Below are 24,249 nucleotides of genomic sequence, written 5' to 3'. Positions count from 1 at the left end.
GCGACATCAGTTTTATCTGTGGCCCGGTATGTGGCGTCTCTATAAATCACTTCTAGAAACATGACTGACTGTGACGTGGATCTTGGTTTAGTAAGCACCAATATCTGAATTTTATGCCCCATTTTAAGGCAATAGTCGTAATTTGGTCCTATATATTGCACTTTTCAATCTTGGACCATATTGGGGCAATAAAAATGTCTCTCCTTTTGGGGCTGAGAGTAATTTGGATCTACATGAATCATAGGGGTTATTCCCACATTTGTTGTGGGGTTCAGGAATGACTAGCGTTTATATTACACCTCTGGACAAAGTGTTCATTTCTTACCAATTGATTCGCGATATTGGTGGGTCCATATGGTGACCAGATTTTGAAAACCGAAAAGTAGGACACTGCACAAAGATGGAAGTAAGACTACAGTTTTGAATCAACCAGGTGGCAGAGAATTACTAAAGGACAGTGCTCACTACCAAACAAAAGACTGTGTAGCACTTAAGGGGAAACAAAGGAAGCATTTACACACAGCGTCATAAACGTTAACTAAATTGCATTCTCAAAATGTATTTTTGGTAGATACATTTTCATTAAAAGCTTGGCTTTTTTACATTGAAATGTTTTTTTGGTTTCACAAGAGCAATTCTCAAAACCACGCACTAGTTTCTAGAACAGATTTCTCTAACTGCTACAGGTATTAGAATTATATCTGCCAATTATGTCTACACTGGTAAAAGGGAGAATGCCTCCTGAATATCAACAGTTGTGATTGGACCTTCATCAGCTGTGTATTCAAAATAAGCTGTATTTATTTGTTTGTTCTGTTTCTTCGCTTTTCAATAGTGCATATATACTTTAGCATACAGTGATCTGTTTAAAATGTTCCATTATTTTGGCCATGTCATTCTATTCTTGTAAAAATATTAGAATGGGTAAATGTTGACAGAGAGTAAAATTAAGCACTGGCAAAACCAACAGGTCCTGCCTTTAACTGGTGGAGTTAATGGAGGTTATATTGGAGGAGGTGCTCATGGTGAGGCTGTTAATTGGAAAGGCAGTGATGGTATTAGTCATTTTGATGATGGAAAGGAGTTATAATCATAATATAAATTGTGATGTATGTATTGCTGGTAATGGCGGTGGGGGTTTTAATAGTAATGCCTGTCATTGCGTGGCGTTTGCACACAGATACCTACCACCGCTGCACTGGTGAGGAGTCATCCAGCAGTGAGGGATGGCAGAGACTGTGAGTGTTGTTTGTGAAAATCCCTATTCAAGAATACTCTCAAAGGAGATGTCCAGGACAAATTGAAAAGGGAATGGTAGAACAGAAGTTGACAGATCAATGCAAACTCATTTGGGAGTGCCTGCCTCTTTCCAATGTGGAAGGAAACATTAAGAAGCCAAAATGTGACTCATACTGCCGGACCAGCCAAATACCGAAAGGATGTCCAATGAGCTGGTACAAACCATGGCTGGCATTGATGGACAACCACTGGAGTGGTCTGACCTGTCACACTCTGTATATACCGTCTTGTGTGGTGAATTGAAAGTGTGAAAGTCTAAGAGAGCAATAGCTTCAAGTGGCTGATCTAATGCCCTCTTCTGTTTGTATATAATATGATATAATAATATTTGATATAGTAATGGGCTGGTGGCACAGCTAAAGCGGACTCTAGGCCAGTCCTAACAAGCCAACATATATATTTTATAATATAAATGATAGTGCAAAGTCTTTCATACACCTGCCCACATTGCACTTTCTCTTCCACATATACAAAACATCTGTCAAACACTCTATACTTTTACACACAAACACAACCTAACATGGTGGTCTTTGCAGTTGTTAAGATGGTGAAATTGGTGGTGATCATGGCAATGTTGCTGATGGAGTTTGCAGAGGTGGCATCAATAACAGTGGTAGTTATGTTGATGTTCATGGTGATTATGCAATATGCGGGGCATAGTGGGCTAGGCTGGAAGTGTTGGTGTATGGACTAGTAGCAAACTTACTGTTACACATATACAACACTGTAAAGTGCACAATTCACACAAATGGGCTGACTGTTGGTTGTAAAGGTTACTGTGGTTGGCGAGGGTTGGTGATGCTGGTGGTAGTATGTATGGTGGCAGTAATAGTGGTTGTTATTCCTAACAATGGTGCGCCATGATGATGCTACAAAATGCTAATGTTGCGGGCAGAGGTGGCAAATAAAATGGATGGTAGTGATGGTGGCTATTCAGGAAAAGAGGGCTTGTCAGTAGGAATGCTGGTGCACATACCAGCAGCAAAAGATGCTTTAAAATGCAGGTTCCCTAACCCACTAAAATGCCATGAAATCAACAATAGGGTGCCAATAAGGTACTGAAGCATTAAACTAGTCCAGTGTAGAGTTAATGATGGTTATTCAAGTTTCATCAAAAGAAATGCCATAGCCATCCTGCAGATCCCGATCTCTCCAACTGTCTCCCTTCAGAACCCTCAGCCCACATTCTTAAAAAACTCACTCTCCACTTCCAGGCATGGCATTCCAAGATACCACACAATTTTCCCCTTTTACAAACATCAACTAACAATATACATCAATACAAAAATAATGATAAACCAAACACCATAAATAATATACATAACACATTTCTGGTGAGCATCAAGCATTTTTAGGTAATTTATAATTACTAATAACCATATGTATATTTACATACCCCACATATGTTCCTCAACACAGCATTCCACATTGGTTATATAATCTTTCAAGAAAATAGTTGATACAACAAACATTTCTTAAGCTTCCTCATGGCCCAATATATACAAACAGCCTCTTTGAAAAAACACAAAACAACAAAATGAATACTGGTACTTCGGACCCTTCAAACATCTTGAAATAAACATAATTGTTCTTTCATTTTTCGCTTCACTCTGCTTTATCCCGGCTCCAAGTCCCCTAGCACTGGCATCTATATTTAAAATGTACCTATCCATTGTACTGAAGCGCTTTCATGAAGGAGCATCCGATGAGGCACTTTTTAGTCCTGAAATTCCAAACTACACTGCGAAGACCATGTCAACGTCAGCCTTTCTTTAAAAATGTCCTCATATTGAAAGTTTGACTAGCAAACTGGGGAGTAAACTTACTGTAGTACTTTGTAAACAATATCCTTACAGTTCAGTTTCTATTTGAACTCATTAGGAGCCAGCCCTCTTTTCCTAAATCTCTCTAGTACACACCTTAGTCGATAATCATGTTCCACCTGTGTAGTTCCATATACCAGCACATCATTCTGGTAAATCTTGACACCTGAAATATCAACCAACACATCTTCCATGGTTCTCTGACAAGCTGAAGCTGCTTAAATCAGGCCAATCAGCACCCTAGTGAATTTAAACACACCAAATGGAGTATTAAATGACTCCCCAATCTGACTTGGTGATACACCGACCTAAGATCTAAGGTGGTGGAAACAACAGCACCATCCAGTTGCAACAACACGTCTTTTATATAAGGAAGAGGATACTTTCCACAACCACAGCTCAAGCCTCTCGAGTCCACACAAAATCTTCTCTCCCCAGACGTTTTGTGAGCCAATACAACTGGAGACACAAATTCTGTAGCTTCCGCTCCCTCAATGATACCCTCCTTTGTTAGTTTTTCAATTTGTCTATCATTGCTTGTCTCATAGAAAAAAGAGCTCCTCGAACTCTGCAAGCCACTGGGGCAGCATTATACTTCAAAACTATTTTATGAAAATACTCAGTCAACCACCCCAATTTATCACAAAAAACATCTGGGAACTCCTGACATAAAACTTCAACATATTCACTCAGTTCCTTATACTGGACTAACTTAACTTCACAAGAGGTCTAATCTTTCAAAACAACCAGAGGAGAACTATAGCGATCCAACATCAACTCTAAATCACCTTAGTAAAACCAGCTGATTATATCACACTTACAAGAACATAGATCTAGCCCGCAGTGAAGCAAAGTTTGTATTCTAGTTCACCACCAAAACAACCAGTTTGATCAGTTGAAAACCATACACTAGTAGTTTGGTGTCTGGCTTAAATAGCTTCACCTTGTTATCGAGATGTTGCTCATAAAACGCTCTTGGTACAAATGTTATTTTTGCACTTGAACCCCTAGACGCTAACATAATCAATAGGTTCAAGCTTGCCTAGATCCTCTACCTGTAGAACAATTTCCCCACACGGCAAATCATTCTAATCACAATCATCATTCACCACAACCTGATTAACCTTGTTGTTTTTAGACTGCGATCTACAGTTCTTTCCATAGTGACCCTTATTACCACAAGCCTTGCACAATGCCTCCCACGCCAAATATTCTTATCATTTGCCATGTTAACAATACTACCACATCTTCTATACATCATTACCCCTCATTTTGCCAATGCTATGCAGATGTTCCTTCTATAAACTATGCAGATGCTCCTTCTATTACATTAGTGCAAGCAAATGCTCGGTTTTCTTGACTATAAGCCCCACCGTATCCAATTTTGTATCACCCTTTTACCAGAGTTGCTCCGTAACCATCTCTATTTTGCATCCCAACATAAATTGGCTCTAGTACGTTCTTCGAATGCACCATCAAACTTACATGAAGAGGCTATCTTACATAAGTCAGTAACATAGTTCTCTACTGATTCTTGAGGTCTCTGAATACTCTTCTCAAAATGGTACCTTTTCAGAATTGTGATAACTTTGGGCAAAGGATGTTTGTCCAACTTTCAAATACAGACCTCGGAATCATTAATTCCCACAAATTCTGTATCCCTAAAGTTTGGAAGATAATTAAACACATCTTGACCTTCAGGGCCTAAACAATAAAGGAGGAAAGAAGCTTCCTTTCGGCACTCTACGACTTGTCACACACTCTTGAATAATGAGCAAAAACTTTCTTCAATTTCTCCCATTTCAACACTGGTTCTCCAGGAAAAGACAAGCAAAATGGAGGTGGTGCAATGTTCTTCATTGTTAATTGACGAGCTACCTCCCTGCTACAAGCAGTAGAAGAAACAATGGAGTCATAACCACCTATACCCACAAGAAAAAGAAGTAAAATAAACAAACTGTCAAGCCCACACCGGTACCTGAATTGGCACCCAAATATACCAGTAACACACCCTCACTGGTACCCAAAATGATACCTAAGTATTCCTAAATTAAGTGAAAATAAGCACTGCAGCACACCAAATCCGTAAAATAGTCAGTATGTCCAGCGTTGGAAGAATCCTTCTGAGAAGCACCCGAGAGGATATCCTTGAAACAGAGTACAATTTCTTCTTAACACAAACAAAAATAATGATTCTTTACCGTGTTGACTGGACAAATGCAGCTCACCTTGGTTCATACCACAACCTTTAGCCGCCTGAGTTAAAACTGAAGATCCAGCATTTTGAGACAGACCAGGAACAGGATTAGCATTGCCAGAGAAAAGAGCCAATCAGACTGAGCTGATGCCCAATGTCATAATGTAAGGCACATCCATGTGGCGATAAAGCACTGGAAATTTTCTGTGCACCAGTACATCCACAAGCGAATTCCAAGCAAGAGTTTGCGCCTGAATGTAGAAATCACTTCACAGAACAGGCACACAAGTATCCATGTATGTATTCCACATAAGTGCTCGTAACAGGCAACATGCGACAGGCTTGAGCATGTAATCCAATTAATGGTTAGGCAGTATGTTTGCACCACTAAAAACCCCCCAAAAAGCGTTGATTGAAAGGAATCAAACAAAATATACAATCCCCCATATATGTCTACACCAAGGGATCCAAATCTCCAAACCCACAGGCTCAAAGTGAGAAAACATTGTCTCACCAAATAGGGTCCACTTCGGCCAAATTGAAAACGGTATTGAGGCATTAGAATTCTATAGGTCCAAAGATAATCGCCAATGTGAAATAGTAAATGAGTCCAGTGTAGATTTAATGATGTTTAGTCAAGCTTCATCAAGAGACCTGCCTAAGCCACCCTGCAGCTCCCGATCTCTCAAACTGTCTCCCTTCAGAACCCTCGGCCCATATTCTTAGAATACTCACTCTCCCCTTCAAGGCATAACTTTTCAAGATACCACAAATGCGCCTGCCTGAACTGCAGCAAGGAGGTGGAGCAAAGGTGCTGGGACAGTGAAGCAGTGACAATTAAAGATAAGCAAAAAAGCCCCACCTGTAAATTCAAGATCGAAGACAATATTTCAATTCCCAGTATGCATACTACATTGTTTATGCTCACATTTAACAAGATTATTAGCATTAACTCCATTGAAAAGGGAATATTTTTAATGTTCAGTAACTTCTTAGCAATCTCACATTCTGCTATCTGGCATATGTACAAGAAAATTATTAACTGTTGTAACCCAGTTAGAGAGGTGGATATTATTTTAGATACTGGAAAATAAGCTTCATTTTATGCTCCTGTGAGTTAAATATATACATACTGGAAAGACAGAACCTCTAGTTATTTAAAAAAAAAAAAATGTATGAGGTATCTTTGCTACAAAAGCACCAGGATCCCTACGTCAAAATGTGGAACAAAAAACATAAAACCAGGGCCCTCATTACGATGGTAGTTGGACGAGAGTCTGACCGCTATCGCCACTGGCAGGTGTCCGACTGACTATCTGTCGTTGGTCCTACCTGCCCGATTACAATTTGAGCGCTGTGTAGGCGGTCAGAAAACTTCTCTTTTTCATTGCAGCTTGCGCTGCAGCCCTGGAAAAGGGCAACAGCACAAGCTGCACTGGAAAAGAGCAGTTCTCAAACATCCATGCACCGTGTGCCAGGCACCATCTGGTGCCTGGCACACAGTGCGTGGATATTTGGTGCCCTCCAGTCTACATTGCAGTGGCCCACGGGGGCCCTACTTGGGGCCCCCAAATTCCCTTTCCAGTGGGACCGCCATGTAAAGGCTGAGGGAAAGTGACATCCTAATCGCTATGACAGTGCATCGGCAGACACCGCCCCCATTGTAGGGATTACGTTCAGACAGCCGCCCTGACGGGCTCCTTGAGCACGTCGGAAGCGGCAGTCATTCCTCCACCAAAATCGCTCTGACTACCCTAATTGTAATCCAACAGTCTGACCAAAACACTAGATGTCAGGCGGACCACCACCAATGGCCTGTCAGTGGTAGTTCACCCGACATCGGAATGATGGCCTTCGTTTTGAACTTGATCTACAACTACGGACTTGCAGCTGTGCATATTTTTAAGACATTGCACAGGGTCAACCATCTTTATTAAACATGAAAAGTAGTGATTGAACTGAAATTAGCACAGAAAACAACAGAGGCAGCCCTTTGATGATAAAGCCCCAGTTGTCATATCACATGTACTGTTTCACCATAACCATCTACTGGTTTGGGGAGACCTATGTGGAGACAATCGCTAGACTTAAATCGGCAAACTAATCTAGGGTAACATCGCCCTGGCTGCTGGTTTCTAAAATCTATTTTCAAAAATGTTGCGCCCACTCTAAATGTAGCATGATGTGCCGAATCTAAATGGGGAAGAGATGTGCCACACATTAATCAAAAATGTGAAGAAGACCAACCACATTCTCCTAATAGAATTTCTGATGACACTACCTGAATGCATAGGTAATGTTCTTGGAAACCACAGTGTGACATGAGATGCCAGGAATATTATTAGCAATCTTAGCCTTTTGATTGATTCTAAGTATTGATTCTGTATACTTGTATTGAACAGAACATTTAAACTTTTTTGAATTTTGATTGTAATGCTACCAGTTTTAAAAAATAGTTTATAACTGCAACACACCACACAGCTGGGTGCCTCCTGACAGCTGATGTGGCTTTGTAGATTACGCTGCTGATCTACTGACAGAAGAAAGACGTCCTGACAATTACTATGGTCATAACAGCTTGTGTCACTGTTATGCCATTCAGAGAAAGAAAGCACAAGCTGACAGCTTTTTTAGCTGTGACAAATTGTGATAATTGTCTCAAACTGACAAATGGACGTGCATCCTGGCGGCTTATTCAATGATGACATATTGCTCTACATCTCTATCATTCACAGAGAAAGAAGCATAACCTGAAGGTTGTTTCTTATATAGCAAATTTGGCTTCTTGCCTCTAATTCATAGAGCAGGAAGGGCAGCCTGATGGTAGCTTCACCCCTAAAGATAATTTACTGGTCTCTGATTGTTAGAGAAAGGTGTGCAGATTCATTCCTGTTAGTTATGCTATGCATGTGTTTTAGGAGGAGACATAAGTACATCATGACTAACTTGGGAAGAGAGGGGAGTGCCTGTGAGACGAATCAACTTTGCAGACTGTGCTATATCACCACTATTGACACGGAAAAGACGCATGCAGATGCCTGACTACTCTTTGTAGATTGTATTTGCTGCTGCCAAAGAAAGACCATGACTGTGCAAATCATGCATCCTAACTCAGAATGATGGAGAAGAAAGGACATCTTGAAGAGGTGAAAATATTTGATCAATAATACATATTTGCAGGCATAGATTTTGGTACATGCAGTACAATTTACCTTTCGCTATAGTGCAACTACATTTTTTAAGGATTTAGGGCCTTATGTAGGTAGCCTAACATTTACCGATTCGGTATTTATGAAGTGGTAAATGCTATGTAGGTAATCAGTCGGTAAATATTACCGAATCGGAATTGGTCGGTAATTTAGAATCGGTATTTACCGATTCGGTAATGGTAACTGGCTTCCCATTGATTCCTATGGGCCAGTTACCATTACCGAATCGGTAAATACCGATTCGGTAATGGGGGGAGCACAATCAAGGGTGGCAGGGTGTCACAGTGACACCCTGTTGCACCCCTGATTCCTGCATGTGTGCACATGCGGCGCACATACATGCCCTAAGGGCATGTATGTCTGCCACATTGCACACTTCAAAGTGCACAAAAATGCTTTTTCACAGCTAATCGTCATTTACCACCAACTTTTAGTTGGTGGTAAATAACGAATCCCCACACCCACGACACACTCCCCCTACATCTCATTTCAGGATTCGGTATTTACCGAATCGGTAAAATTACCGATTCGGTAATTTTACCGATTCGGTAAATTACCGAATCCTGAAATGTGCCCCCTACATACCAACACCCTTATGCATCAAGCCAAAATCCAGTCGGTAAAATACCGATTCCTTATTAGCTCCCGGTATTAAGTAAAAAATACCCAATCCCAATGCATCAACCCAAAAGCAGAAATCGGTATTTAAGGAATCCTTAAATAGCGATTCTTTAAATAGGGATTCCTTAAATACCGATTCCTTAAATAGCGATTGCATTTAAGGAATCCCAAAGTGAGATTCCTTAAATGCAATGCATCAAAGTTAAAAAATTAGCGATTTCGCTAATAAGGGGCGCAAATTACCATGAAGATGAACTGCATGGTAATTTGCAAAAACTTTGAAAAATGCACTTTTGTGCATTTTTCAAAGTGTCATGTTGCGCACACACATGCCCTTAGAGCATGTGTGTGTGCAACATATGTGCACATATCATTTTCAGGGGTGCAACAGGGTGTCCTTTTGACACCCTGGCACCCTTGAAAGTGCTCCAGCTATTAGCGATTCGGTAATACCGAATCGCTAATACAGAATGGCTTTACATTCATTCCTATGGGCCACCAAGCCCATAGGAATGAATGGGTAGGTATTCCTTATTACCGATTCGGTATTACCGATTCGGTAATAAGGAATGTTAAGGAATCGCTATTTGAATAGCGATTCCTACATGCATAGCCTTTTGCTATTCCTTATTAGCGATTCCTTATTTTTCGCTAATAAGGAATCGCAAATGCTAATGTTGATGCATATGCCCCCAAAAGCCTAAATACCGGTCGGTAACGGTATATTTACCGAAAATCGGCCGTTACCGACCGGTATTAGGCTTCCTACATATGGCCCTTAATCACATAGGAAATTAGATGCATACAGAACATGCATATATAAGTTATAGCAAAAGGCATTGAAAAGAAGAAGTGGAAAAGTGGGGGATATCATGGAAGAGGACAAGGCATTGAGCTCTTTTGAGAGGGGACCAATAAATAAGAAAATGTTTCTTCATATAAATGTATTATCTAGGTAAAGATGGAAAAAGTAAAAAACATTTGAAACAAAAGAAAGAAAACACAGAAGTAACTACAAATGTTGGGCATCTGTTAAATGGAAACTGTATGCAGAGGTACTGCTTTATAGCCAAAAACCTGCAATAGGGCTAAAAGTCCGTAACCCAATGCACAGCTGTGCTATCACTGCCATTTTCCCTCTATCTCTCAAGGGTCCCCTTGTCTTTTGCTTTTTCCTAACAGCTTGTGGGGCTTTTTGCAAGAATTACCATTCCGAGTTTGGCCGCCAGCATCCCACTACTGAGGGATAAACTCTGTTTCTTTATATATTAAAACTTGTGTCTTTAAAGGTCAAAGTAACAAAAGAGGATTTTGATGTATTCAATTATATTTATTTTGCTTGGCTTTTTGCATGTAGAACAACTTCTCGATATTATTTTTGCATGCTAGTCTCAACAAGTTTTGGGAAAAGACCTTTTGCCAGGAGACACTTTTCTTAAGGTATTCATTTAATTTCATTTCATAATACTTTGTTCAGCACTTAAATAGCCATAAAAGATACATACATAAAAACTTGTACACACAAAAATATTTAACAAAATATTACAATAACAAATCTAAAAACCAAGTGCATTAAACATGATTCATCAGCCACTACATTTAATCATGGGTCACAGTCAACTCATTGCACCACCCGTAACCAAGATCAAAAGACCCTTTTGCCCTCGCCCTGAAAGGTAAAACCTGATACTGCACATAACCCTCTATCGTTTTCCTAGATCTCACCACTTCTTTTAAAAAGGTGCACCCACCCTGATAAACATCATGGATACATAACTGTTGAGGATAAAATAATACATCCCGATATTTTCTGAACCTCAAGAGTTTTAAAATTGGCTTGATAAATAGTATAAAATAAGGTTTATAAAATGTGCAAAAAACATAAAGTTCATCACTGACTGCTCTGAATGTCTGTCACAAGGGAAGGCAACCACTGGCATACCCGAATGAACATGGGTACCCAAAAAATTCAAGAGCCATCCCACAGTGCCAGCCCTGAAATGGAAAAGTAAAGATCTCTCCCATCGTGAAAGAGGCATAGGGTATTCATTTTTATGCAAATATTGGTAGCAAAAACTGTAATGGCATAATAACACAAACCAAAAACAGAGAAATTAAGGAATACTAAGCAGAAATATTTTTATGACGCACATAAATAACCATTCTATATATATATTTTGTAGGGTCCCCGACTGGGCGTAAACAAACAAAAATAATCATTCAAAAATTCATAGTATAACATAATCAGCTAACCAATTAATATTGTTAAACAGCCTATCTTTTTTGTTGCATCCACGCAATTGCAATACTTGCATAACAATACAAGTTCATATTTTCAAACAATCTATTTGGTCCTGTTTTACTTTCATTTGAGTGTTAGTTAAAGCATAAACCCGCCTCCAAGCCAAAATCATTCAAGGATTATCTGGCCACCAATTTGTGCCGCCACAATTTAACAAAGCGTTCAATTTCTCTTCTAGTTTTAAACGCAATGCAACAAAATACATGCATGCATTCGAGGTCTCAAGGAATAGCGGTACTTGTAATGGAATCTAATGCTTACCCTTCAAACTATAAATTTGTGCTGCCCAGAGCCGCCCTACTGGTGAGCTTTGGGATAAAAGTCCATAAATTAGTCACCACGTCATGTAGTCTCCGGGAGGAACCTCACGTTAACCCATTCTCCACAAGCCCTGGCTGGTGGCAACATTTCTTGTTTTTGAGTTGCATCCTTGCAGCCAGCCGAGTTGCCTGCCAACCTCCCCATGTAAATTAAGTTTGCAGGCTTGGGACAGATGTGGACACCCCCTTTTTTCAAGTTCAAACATTACCTGCAGCAGAGCTACCATACACTTCATGAACATCAGAGTAGATGTATACAGTAAATTACCATACGTTAATCAAACTGCCACCACACACGGCCTTTAGCTGTGGATGGCAGGGTGATGGCTGCAGGGCCTGGCCTATGACCAGGCCCTCTGCCCAACTCCCCAAAGGCAGCCCCCATCCCCAGACCGCCCACATTATTTTAGAAAAGGGAAGTATATGTACCCCCTTACCGGGGGTGTATTCGGCCCGGGGACCCAATCCCCTGGGGCGCACCTCTTAATTTACGGGGGAGTGGGGCCTGCAGACCCCCTCTCCGGGCCTATTTCTGGCCCCGGGGACCCCATTTCCTGGGGCCTTGCCATAATATTCATTTTAAATAAATCACATGATGTTACCTCACATCCTGGTTGTTCTCGCTTTGCATTGTGGTTTTTGTACTGCAATGTTTGTGTGCAAATATTATTAGTGACAATAGTAACTGTACAAAGTGATGTGATTGTGCAAGTGATTATTACGGTCCACCTAGTAATTTACAATTTGGTATAGGGAATAATTAAAAGAAAAAGAAAGAAAAAGAAGGGATGGAGGTTTTAATCAATTCTGGTATTGATAAATCTCATTACATGTTCCTCCTCCTATGGGTTCTATACTGCATGTTGCAGCTTTGATAAGGGTCTTTATCCTTAAAAAAATACGTTTCTGTAAGCCCTCTGATGGGACTGCATTCACAGTGACCCTTCTCCTGCCAGTTTCTCCTGTATTTGCTTACACTATCTCCCCTCTAGTGGGTCATAGTTATCTCATTGATAGTGATTGGATTACTGGATGATGGATCTATCCTGTCTTTCGATTCACATTTATCAATATTACCATTGCTCTGAGCCCTCTAGTGGGCCAATTTGTACCTTAATGCAACCCAGTCTTCTGTTAGTTATATATCAATTAGGTGGACTCTAGTGACAATTGGTGACATGTTGCTATTGCTAAGAGTAGTTACATTTTAAAGTTCTTATTACGTAACTATCAATTTTCTGTCAGTGAGAGAAAAAGAGAATAAATACATAGTCATTCATAATTAGGGTAAACTGTACAGTTGTATACAATATCATTTAGAAAGTTTATGATCCTATTTCTTATGTATACAAGTTTCTTATAGGTGTGAGTGCATCTCTTCGTCCTTATTGAGGCCATGATGTTCAGAGTTCTGAACGATAGTATATGACGGGATTCTTTCTGTCTTAGTGTTTTTTCTCGATTGCCACCTCTCACATGGCAATCGACCATCTCCACTGCATAGAACCTCAATTTTTTCCAGTGCCCTTCGTGGCACTTCTCCATATGTTCTGCAACAGCATAGCTCTGATCCTTGTTCACTGTTGCCCTCACCTGTTCCAGGATACGCTTTTTCAACTCGCACACTGTACTTCCCACGTATTTTAGTTGACAGGGACACTCAATTATATAGATGACGTATTGACTTTTACAGTTGATGAATTGGTTTATTTTCCACTTCTTTTTGTTTGCCATTGTGATCTCTTTTGTGTAGTGGGCGATTTGACAGACTTTACAAGTGGAGCACCTGTAAAAGCCTTTCGTGTCAAGCCAAGTCCTTTGTTTTTTCGCTGTTTCAAAGTGGCTATGTACCAATTTATCCTTGAGGTTTTTTGCTCTCCTGTAGGTAATTTTCGGATGATTTCCCACTATTTTAGCCATTGTGGGATCAAGAGAAAATATATTCCAATGTTTCCGTATGATTTAAACCAATTGCCTTTGATTCTGTGGAAAAAGTTGTTATTAATCTGATTGCGTCTTTCTCTTTGCCTTGTGGTGGCTTTTTGTTTTTTATAGTTTCAGTTCTTGTTTGCTTTTCAGTTTTTTCAAGACATAATCTTAACACCTTTTTGTTGTATTTTCTTCTTCTCAATCTCATCATTGATAGTTTACTATGTTTCTGCCATTCATGTTCCTCCGAACATGTCCGTTTTATTCTTAGCAGTACACCATATGGAATGTTTTTGATTAACGTGGCTTGGTGGTAACTGTCCGCATGTAACGTTGCATTGCTAGCCATTTCCTTCCTGTGCAGTGTTGTGTGTAGCATGTTATTCCTGATCCAAAAATATCACTCAGTTGTTACTAATGTTGTATGTGAAATGCAGGTTGGTGGTGGTGTTATTTAAGATGTTGAAATACATGTCAAATTCTTCCTCAGACCCGTTCCAAACTATGAGGAGATCGTCTATATACCTCATCCATGATATTTTCTTCTCCACATATTGGTCATTATTCGTGTTCCAAGCCACCTTTTGTTCCCACCAGCCCATTGTGAGACACGCATAATTTGGACTGAAGGAAAACCCCATCGCTGTCCCATCTTTTTGTACATAGATTTCATCCCCGAACATGAATACATTTTGTGTTAATGCCAGAGAAACAAATGTTCACAAGGAACTCATTTAATTAAACAGTTTTTGATATGCAAAATAAAATTATTTGCTCAGACTCAATCAAAATGACACTATTAATATCCAATACGACCTTTGGATAGGTCCAGGTACGCATTACCATTAATTGTGTCTAAGAAAGCCCATCACATCAATAAATCAATTTTTTTCTTACTTCAGCCGAAGTAAGTCACATATATTTTGCATTCACAACTTGTACCACAAATGTATTGCATTATACAAAAAGCATTTGGAAGTTATGCATATAATAGCACATTGTGAGTGATACGTGAGTCCCAGTGGAGTGACCTTAACCTGACTTAGTGAACATTAGGTGAAAACAAGTGAAAAAATTGGGAATTGGTTATTGGAAAAAACATCAAAAGGAGAGCTGTACACAATATGGAATACATTATTATAGGCTCTCTCTTCTGTTTTTTTGTGTCGACGACGTTTCGACCCTCTCTTGATATGGGGTCTCTTCAGGACAGCGTTTCTGGGGACTGAATAAGGGGAACAGATTACATTATGGAGGTGGAATGCATGGTAGTGGTGATTAGGGCTCAATGATTGTGTGTACTATTGCTTACCAGTACAGCACAGGGTATCTATTTCTGGAAGGTTCCTAGCAGAAAGGATAATTACTGTTGGATCTTAGGGAACCGAGGGTCTGATCAGCATAATAGCTGAACCTGTAATATTAAGGAAGGGTTCAATGTAGTACCTTATATAGACATAATGCAGCTTGTATGTAAATTTTTTAAAAATAAATTAGTTAAAAGCAGAACTCACTCTGGAAGGTTCTGTCAATTGCATGGACATAGTGGGTAGAAGGTGGAACCCTTGAATGTAGCCTGATGCAATTTTGTGTTAAACACAGTTCAATCATTTCCAATATCATTGTGTTATGATTTGCAAAGTGTATATTTCGCTCCTTTAAAAAGTATTTGCAAGCTGCTAGGCCAATTGCATTGTTGATGTTTGTGTATAGCGAGATCACATCCATTGTGATTAGCTCATATGAAGGACTGGTTGGAATGCTTTACTACCCGTGAACAAGGTCTGTGAACAGACTGAAACGCGTAGGGTTATGAACCTGTCAGGATATGCCATTGCCTGAATAAAAACTGAATTGAAAAACTCAATTACTGTTGAGTGCGTGTGGAAAGTTTCTTTGAAGGGAACACTGGAAATAATGTGATAACGGCTGGCTCTGCCATCTCCACTAACTGCACCATCTTAGAGCACTGTATGCCTGAAAGAGAGCAGCTGTTGGAAAAAAATAATAATAATATATATATATATATATATTTTCCTACCAGCAGTTTTGTGTGGAAAAGTACAAGCTGATTTACATGCGTTGTAAAGTACCATGTAGTAAAGGCAGGTGTGGTAACAACTGTTGTACACCAGTATCCTCAGACTCCAGAGCTCCAAACTATGCAGCTCAACTCCTGCTTGGCCTGAAACGATGCAACCCTACCACACCTGTCCTTAATTCCATCCATGGTCTACCAGTAGAAGAGAGATTATCCTTTAAAACATATTGCCTTGCACGCAAATCACTCTATTTTTATGAGCTGAACTACATTGCTAAACTGAGTATTTTTGGACATTACTAAACTGATTCGACCCCTCATAATACACACCTGTGGCCTAGTTACATACAGATCTTTTCAGCATGAACTCTATCAAAAATAGCCTTCCTTTGTAAACAATCTATATATCATGTGCTAACTTAGATGTTGCAATGATACAATCAAAACAATGGCAGTATATTATTCCTAATGAATTATTCCTAGCTGATTCTTCATGGCTGGGCCCGTCATGGGTTGGAGCTGAAAATCCCCAGTGTCCGTCTGAGATTTCCAACAGTGTGCCAGGCCCCAAAGGTTCTTTCTTTGAGTCAAGAGCTATGGTACAAAGGGGCCATGGATAGCAATCATGGGGACTGTTGGGTAGGGTGAGCACATTGTTCTTCTGCTATCTTCCGCCACTTATGTGATGCCCGCACTCTCCAAAGGAGTGCTCCATTCTCTGGATCAAGGCATGTACTCTGGTGCCCTCCACGGGTTCCACTCCATTCCATGCATAGCCCTGGTCTCAACAGCTCTCAGTTTCCTGCTAGTGCAATTTTGCTGATGATGTTTACACTTAGCTTAATGGTCATTGCTGCTCTGAGCACACTTCTCTGTCATTCACAGTCATGAACCTAGACCCAGATGCGCTAACCGGTTCCGTTGCAGTGATGAAACCAAGAGCAAAGAGATTGTTCAACGCAGAACTTAATAAATATTAGTGCTGAACTAAATGTAGATACAATCATTCCTGACAAATTTTCAAGAGAGGTAAAAATCCCTATGCTGCAAACATCCCCACATGCCCGACTTCATGATAAATGGAATAAAGAAAAACTGTAAAAACAGTCACCAACAGGATACTCCTATGGCTTGTGTAACAGAAAGAGAAAACAAACTTCATACTGATGACTACAGAGGATCATCATGTTACCTGACCTAATGATCACTGAGGAAACTCACAAGTAATCCCAGTCACCCACCATTACCTTTATGAACATTCACTGCTACTATTACACCTGACACAACAAAGAGGTAGAACAGACTAAAATATATTGACAACAAAATCCAGCTTGCCTAATGAGACCCGAACATTTTTCTGCCCTTATATGTGCATTTTACAATAAAGATCAAACAGTTTCTGGACAAAACTGGGGCATCCCTGTGACTTATATTCCCAATCAAATTCACAAGATGCCCTATGATGCAAATTGTACCATAGCCCTTTGCTGAGATGCAAACTTTGGCCTCGTACAAAGGGCCTTAACAGTTACAAACCCTCAAATTCTGTATATCAAAGGGTTTGTGACCGCTCAAATACTTTTTAGAACGTACAAAACTCATTAAAGCAAATGTATATTTTTATATTTTTTTTTATTGTAAACAGTTTCCAACAGCAGGGGATGAAGAATATGCACAATAAACAAAATATAGTAGCCAAAGTAAAGATATTATCACCACAGGGTTCATGTAACAGATGTATCATGCATGTGTAAAGTTACCATACTCAAATACATTGTTTTCTTCCCAGTTAACAGTTTAGGAAGACCTCTGCAAGGACTGCAGCGCATTGCAATATAAGGAATAATAATGCCCTCAATACGTGCATATCTACTCATGAGGGATGGACTCTGCTTGTAAGTCTTACAGGGCATAGTCTTTGGCTAGCTGAAGGGGTTGTCCATCTCCCACCGGAGCCATGATGTTCCGACCCCTTCTTGAGGGGCACTTTCCTCCGTGTAGGGATCTACCAAATTACATAACAGATCAGCCCACAGAGTACAGTCGTCGTCCACCTTTTCGTATGTGCAAACTTCTCTCTTTCGCCGTTTCTCTGCTAACGCCCATTCCTCTATATCCTTCAAACATGCTTGCAGTAATAGTCCCACATTCGCTAATAAATGGATGAGAAGGTGTTGTTTTGTCAATAAGAACCGCAATAGTACAAAACGCTCTGGCATCTTTACTTCCCAAGGGGTGGTAACAAGCCCTACAATACACTGCTTGACTGAGGACTCCAGGTGGATCCTCGATATGACCATCGACCATTCGAAAAACCTCCCACCAACTGTTCACCACCTCAAAACAGCTCCAGACCATGTGCAAGAAACCCACATTTTCAACATTGCATTTAGGCACTTGTCTAGTCTAAGGGGGCAAATGTGATACAGTCTGGCCAGTGTGAGATAGATGCAATAGAGCACATGGAAATGCACCGGTTTTCTGTCAGTGCTTTTTGTAAGCCATCCTCCCATTTATGTTGCACTTTTAGGACCATAAGAGGCATGATTTGTTTCAGTGCTGTATAAAGACTGGAGACTATCTGTCTCACGGATCCCTACTTCATTAGCACATACTAAACCTGATTTACGATTCTGAAAAGGTTTTCCAAAATGTTAAATGAGTTAAGCAAACAATAAGAAATCAGTAGTTGGAAAAGACATGTTTAGGGTTTCCTTTCCAAATACCGAATCCTTCTGGTATGTATAAATGTTGAATGACTGAAATCTGGTCACAAAACATTTACGTTTTACCACCAACTTTAAGGTGGTGATAAGCCTTTCACACAAGGGAAGGGGTCTCTGGGGGCCCTCTTTGAAGGCTGACACAATTGCCTTTTTAGTGTAACTTTAAAAACACATTTAAATGCATCCTGTATTCCCTTTTGGAAAACAGACTGCATTGAAAAAACACATTGTTTTATTTAAAAGAAATCACAGATATCAATGTATGCTGACATGGCAAACGAAGGGGCGTGGCTAACATGTTAGGGCTAACATGGCAGACAATAAGGATCGGGCAATTCTCAGGCCAAGCTGAGAAAAAGAAGTGGCAAATTCTGTATTTGAAACTGGACAGCAATTAGAGGAAATTGTTTTCTTAATTTGATGCATTTATATGCTATTGTTCTATGAAGAAGGGACAGAGTGTACTGAAAATTGAATTAAAAGTCCACTTCTAAATATTTTTCTACAAAAAACTTTAGGAATAAAATAGAAGTTTTTTTCACAATGCCATTTCGAGGCAACAGCTCTTTTTTTGCCATTTCATCAACAATTGCTTCTATAGGAGGGCAATGTGCTCTTGAAATGTTTATCATTTCAAGTCCAGAGAGTCGTTCTTTCCCCACTGTTGACCAAATATAGGTTTTCAGTCTGCAAAGACAACTGAAGCATCATTCTGGGGATGCGGTTGTCACTGACAAAGTGGCAAATAATTTTAGCAGGCAGTATATGTTGGAATAGAAGTCAATGTGAGCAGGACTTAAGATATCCATTATATTCCCTGGCCTTTCTTCAATAGGTACCTTCAGCCAAGTCATTACCCATATGTAGTATTCATTTTTCAGATCCTCGGTTGTACCAGGTAAATTGTCCTCGTATAAATCAAGAGCATCCTTCAAGTTTTTGAAAGACTCCTGGTTGACAAAACGTGGTACCAGATACTGCATTGTGCATGTCTTTTTTACATGCTGGCTGAATCACTCTCGCAATTCATTAAAAAAAATTGTCTATACATAGTGAAAATATTGAAATCCTGTAAGCCTCAGGATCTCTAGTCTTGTAATTGGCCTGTTATGTCTGCCTGACAGTAAGGCGTGGCATGGTCCGAGGTTCCCCTGCTGTGGTTTGGGCTTTCAGAAAAATTGCATGAAATGCTTCTTCAGGTTTTGTCTTTGCTTTCTTGACTCACCTGTTTGACATTTTCAATCTGTCCTATGCACTTCAAAATATCTGTATTAGGATTTTGGGGTGCAGCTGAAACAGGAAGCAGTCGCCCAGAAAATCATACCAGGATTTGTAAAGCAACAATGAAGTTATGGTACTGAAAAACTGTGAGAAACGTCTCAGCCTTGGAAGAGGTGTTGTGATCTTGCCAGTCTGAGATCGCAAGGAAAGAGTCAACCACATATCAACAAAACAAACAACAGATTATTATTATTTATTATTATTATTATTATTATTTGTAAGGCACAGTGAATCATCCCCAAGGGGATCTCTTGGCGCCTGGGTAGCAGACAACATATTAGGGAGTGCTCATTAAAACAGACAGGTTTTAAGCAGTTTCTTAAATTGTGCAAAATTGGAATACGCTCGGATGTCGTCTGGCAGTCTGTTCCAGTGGGCAGGGGCTAGATGAGAGAAAGAGCGCCCACCCATTTTGGCTTTCCTAATTCTCCAGGTGCAGAGCAGGTTTCGACTGCTCGATCTCAGTTGGCACACCGGAATGTAAGGTTCTAGTTTTTTTGTTAGATGGGCCGGACCCATCCCCTGAAGTGATTTAAACACTAGACCTAGGAGCTTAAACACGGATCTTTTCCTGATAGGGAGCCAATGCAGTTGTCGCAACAGAGGTAGTGATGGAGTTTGTGTGGGATTTTTGAGGGCAAGGCACACTGCTGTGTTTTGGACGACTTGCAACCTTGATAATAAGTCTTCCCTAATCCCTACCAGTAGGGATTTCCATAATCTTGTCTACTCACGAGAAGCGCCTGTATAAGGATTTTTCTGGTAGAAAGAGGAATCCATGGGAAGATTTTTCTCAGCATGCGCATCATACCAAAGCACTTGCCCAAGATGGTTTTCACATGCTCCTCCATAGAGAGTCTGTCATCAATTACGATGCCCAGATTCTTCGCCCGTTTTTTAGGAGTTGGGGCTTCCCCGAGTTCCTCAGGCCACCAATCAGAGGTCCATAACTCCTCTGCTTTCCCAAACAGCAGAATCTCCATTTTATTGGAGTTAAGCTGTAGGAAGTCCTTGCTCATCCATGTGGCTATTTTTAACATGCAGGTCTTAAATTTTTCTCTGGTCAAAGCGGGGTCCTTTTCTATGGGGACTATCACCTGGGTGTCATCCGCATGCGAGATCGTATTGAACCTGCAGATCTAATAATAGGAGATAGGGAAAACACATAGATATTGAACAAGGTGGGACTTAAGATGGAACCCTGTAGTACCCCCTTCTCCACTGGCGTGGTCTGTGACACAAATGTCTCTAATTGTACACATTGTGTTCTGTCGGTCAGAAAACTTTGCATCCATTTTAATGCCATTCCTCTGAAACCAATCTCTTGCAGCTTATCCAGAAGGATTCTGTGAGAGATGGTGTCAAAGGCTGCCAATAGATCATGAAGAACTACCATCGTGGGGGTTCCCTTGTCCAGTAACATCCTTATAGAGTCCGTTACCTCAGTCAAAGCAGACTCGGTGCTATAACAGGCGCGGAAACCTGACTGAGAAAGATCGAGCAGGTTATTTTGTTCCAGATAGCCCGAGAGTTGTTTATTAATCAGGGTTTCCATAATTGTTTACAACATGGGAGAAGCAAGATGGGTCTATAATTCTGTGGATCGGCTGATGCTTTCTTAAGCAGTGGCTTAATTTGAGCCTTCTTTCATTTAGAAGGAAATGTGGATGTGGCTAATGATAAGTTACAGACTTCCATGATAGGATGAGCCAAGGCGGGTGCCAGATCTGAAATAAAAGGCGGGAGCAAATCTGATGGGGAGCCTGATTTAGTGTGTGCCAACAAAGATAGAACTTGCTCAGAGATGATGGCTGAGAAAGTCTATAGATTGGGAAAGAGAGGGTCTTCCGGGGGCGGTGTTACCACCCAGATGCATTCTTTCAACCCACCGTGTCTCACAAAAACCACTTAACAGTTTCTTTTTTGTATCTAGAAAAGTAGCAAATTTCACCTTTAGGATAGCCATCCTCTTTGCAGAGCATTTTGCAAAATATGGCACGTCTTTAAGTGTTGGAAGACAATTACAGATTTCATGTATATCACATGAATGTCCAATCACAAGGTTCAATTAATGACTTCCACAATGTACATAACATGTCTGGCACACACTCGGAAACTAGTGCCTGCGCGCCTTTAACAGCACTTTTCATTGTAGCACAACCATCATATGTTTGCCCAAGCGTACGATTAACATTCAGGCCATAAGTTTCTAAAGAAGTTTCTTTCCAATTCCAGCCCCTGTTCCATTCTGAAGATCTTCAAAGTCAAGGAATTCTTCATACACAGAAGTACCTTCCTTAAAATGGATAAATACAACAAGTTGCTCTATAGTAGCTATGTCAGTTGTTCCATCTGGCACTGTTTGCGCGTTCCATCACTCTACTTCTCAGACGAATGCTGCAAGCAGTGATAATATCATTCTGAATCTTCAGACTAGTGTAGGTTGCATTAGAAGGCCATGATTCCAGATGCCATGCCAGAACTTCATCACCAGCTAGAAGTTATAGGCGAAGAGCCACACGTAAATTGCCATCATTCTCTTCAGGTTCCTTTGATGTAATAGGCTGTCCACTGTCTCTGTGTCCTGGGAGAGATATACCTTGTTTGGCACAATGGAGTATTGATTCCACTATTGCCAGTAGTAATTTTCTATTTTCCAAAATTGTTTTCTTCCAGTTGCTCTCGATCATAGTTGTAACAGCAACTGATTCCCTTCAAAAATCAGATGAGAAGTTAGCTGCCGCTGTCATACTCTCTTTGTGATACATGGAAGAAGCATGGGAATGGAAATCACCTTGTACATTTTTCCATCTTGTGAAGGTCTGAAACAATATTTCCCCACAGCTTGTTGAGAACCTCTTCCAGCTTCATTGTGGACAAAAAGTACACACATCTTGCATAAGGTGCCCTCCAGTTTAGCACTGTAGGCAGGCCATGGACGATAGATTTTCAACCTTTCATTTTGAAAGTGACTTTTTTGAGTTCGCTGCTGAACTAACAGAAACTTGTATGATGTCTCTGGTGTCCAGGAAGAGTGCAAACGTTGGTAGTGTAACTCATCTGGGTTTGATGATGAAACTGTGTGGAGTCTTGAGACATCTATGTGTTCTCCTATATCTAAGCTGTATGAACTCTTTGACTGTTTCAAACATGCACTAGTAGCTGTTGGCGTGACAGTGTTTGTTTATGCAACAGACCAAGACTCAATTAATGCTAAATGTTCTTCTGGAGTATAGCGGGAAGATGGCATGGCAGGTTTTTAGTCTAACTCAGCACATGCTGTCAAGGTGTCCTGTGTGGCTAGACAATGAGTGAAAAATCCTCTTTCGCCGTTTAACATTTTGTGGTCCAAAGCCTTTGGAGTCAGGCATCTTGCTGTGAGGATAGCGATGTCTAGTGAAATGTACAAAAAAATACAAAAGTCCTCAGGTCAATTACTTCATCATTAAAAAAAACAAATTGGTGAAAATAGGGGGGGCGTGGCCAACCGGGCAGCGAGATGGCCGCTCTGTGAGCGAGCTCCACCGGCTGCACTTATAAATCCTGTTTAAAATCCTGCTCCGGACGCGCACAGTGTCTATATCTGCGCACCGGGTGAGGGGGGAAGCACCGAAGCCTCGACACACGAACTCCGGCAGCAGTTGGAGGGCGGACAGCCGAGATGTGGCCCTGAACGTCCTGCCCGAGATAATATTGCACCAACGGCCCGCCTCCATGGAAGTCGGAGGCGGGAGACGACGGACACTGCGGTCCGGGAATTGCGGGGCCAGAGGTTGAGCGTCAAGCCGCGGATTGCGGGCTGGACCGTGAGAGAGCGTCGGAACACAGCGGTGCCGGTGGAGCTGTCCCACGCTACAGCTGCAACATTATTCGACACCTGGTCTATGTTGTGGGCAGCGGGCGCGTCTGAATACCCTGAGCCCGGGGTGTGTGGACCCGGACGGCGTGGCCGCCATCTTGGGAAGATCCTCGACGTGCAAACAAAGGCTATCCCCGGTGGAGATTTGCCCGAACTAGCCTGGAGGAGGCCCCACGTTGAGACTGATACGCTGAAAGGAGAGGCGGGGGCCGCCGGGGGTGAGCTCGTGGGGGCGGCTGCTGCCGGGGGGCGGCCGCACGCGATCGGCAGCCTGTGGGCGTGCAACGAGAGTGAGAGGTGCGTGTCGCGCCCCGTCCCCCTGTCTGGCGGCCGCTCTTGAGATATTGCGCCTCTGCGGGTGGGACCGCGGGGCGCCTGGCCCGACTAAGCTGTGGGTGAACCTGCGGTGTCCTGGTCGCGTGCTCCCGACACCGAGGCTCTGACAGGAGGAGAGAGGTGCCGAGGATACTCTGATGGGGGCTGCGTGATCGGAGGAGCGCACGATTCTGGCGCATGTGACACGTGGGTCTGTATCTGAGCCTTGGAGACGCCAGGCTCAGCCTGGATGGTGTGGAGCTACCTCTGGCCCCTTCCTGGATACGGCGATTAATGTGCATGGCTAGTGTGCTGCGAGACACATGG

Source organism: Triturus cristatus, chromosome 1_2 (genome assembly GCF_964204655.1).
Source record: "Triturus cristatus chromosome 1_2, aTriCri1.1, whole genome shotgun sequence".
NCBI classification, from domain to species: domain Eukaryota; kingdom Metazoa; phylum Chordata; class Amphibia; order Caudata; family Salamandridae; genus Triturus; species Triturus cristatus.
The sequence above is the reverse complement of the archived record's forward strand: the minus strand, read 5'-3'. Positions refer to the sequence as shown.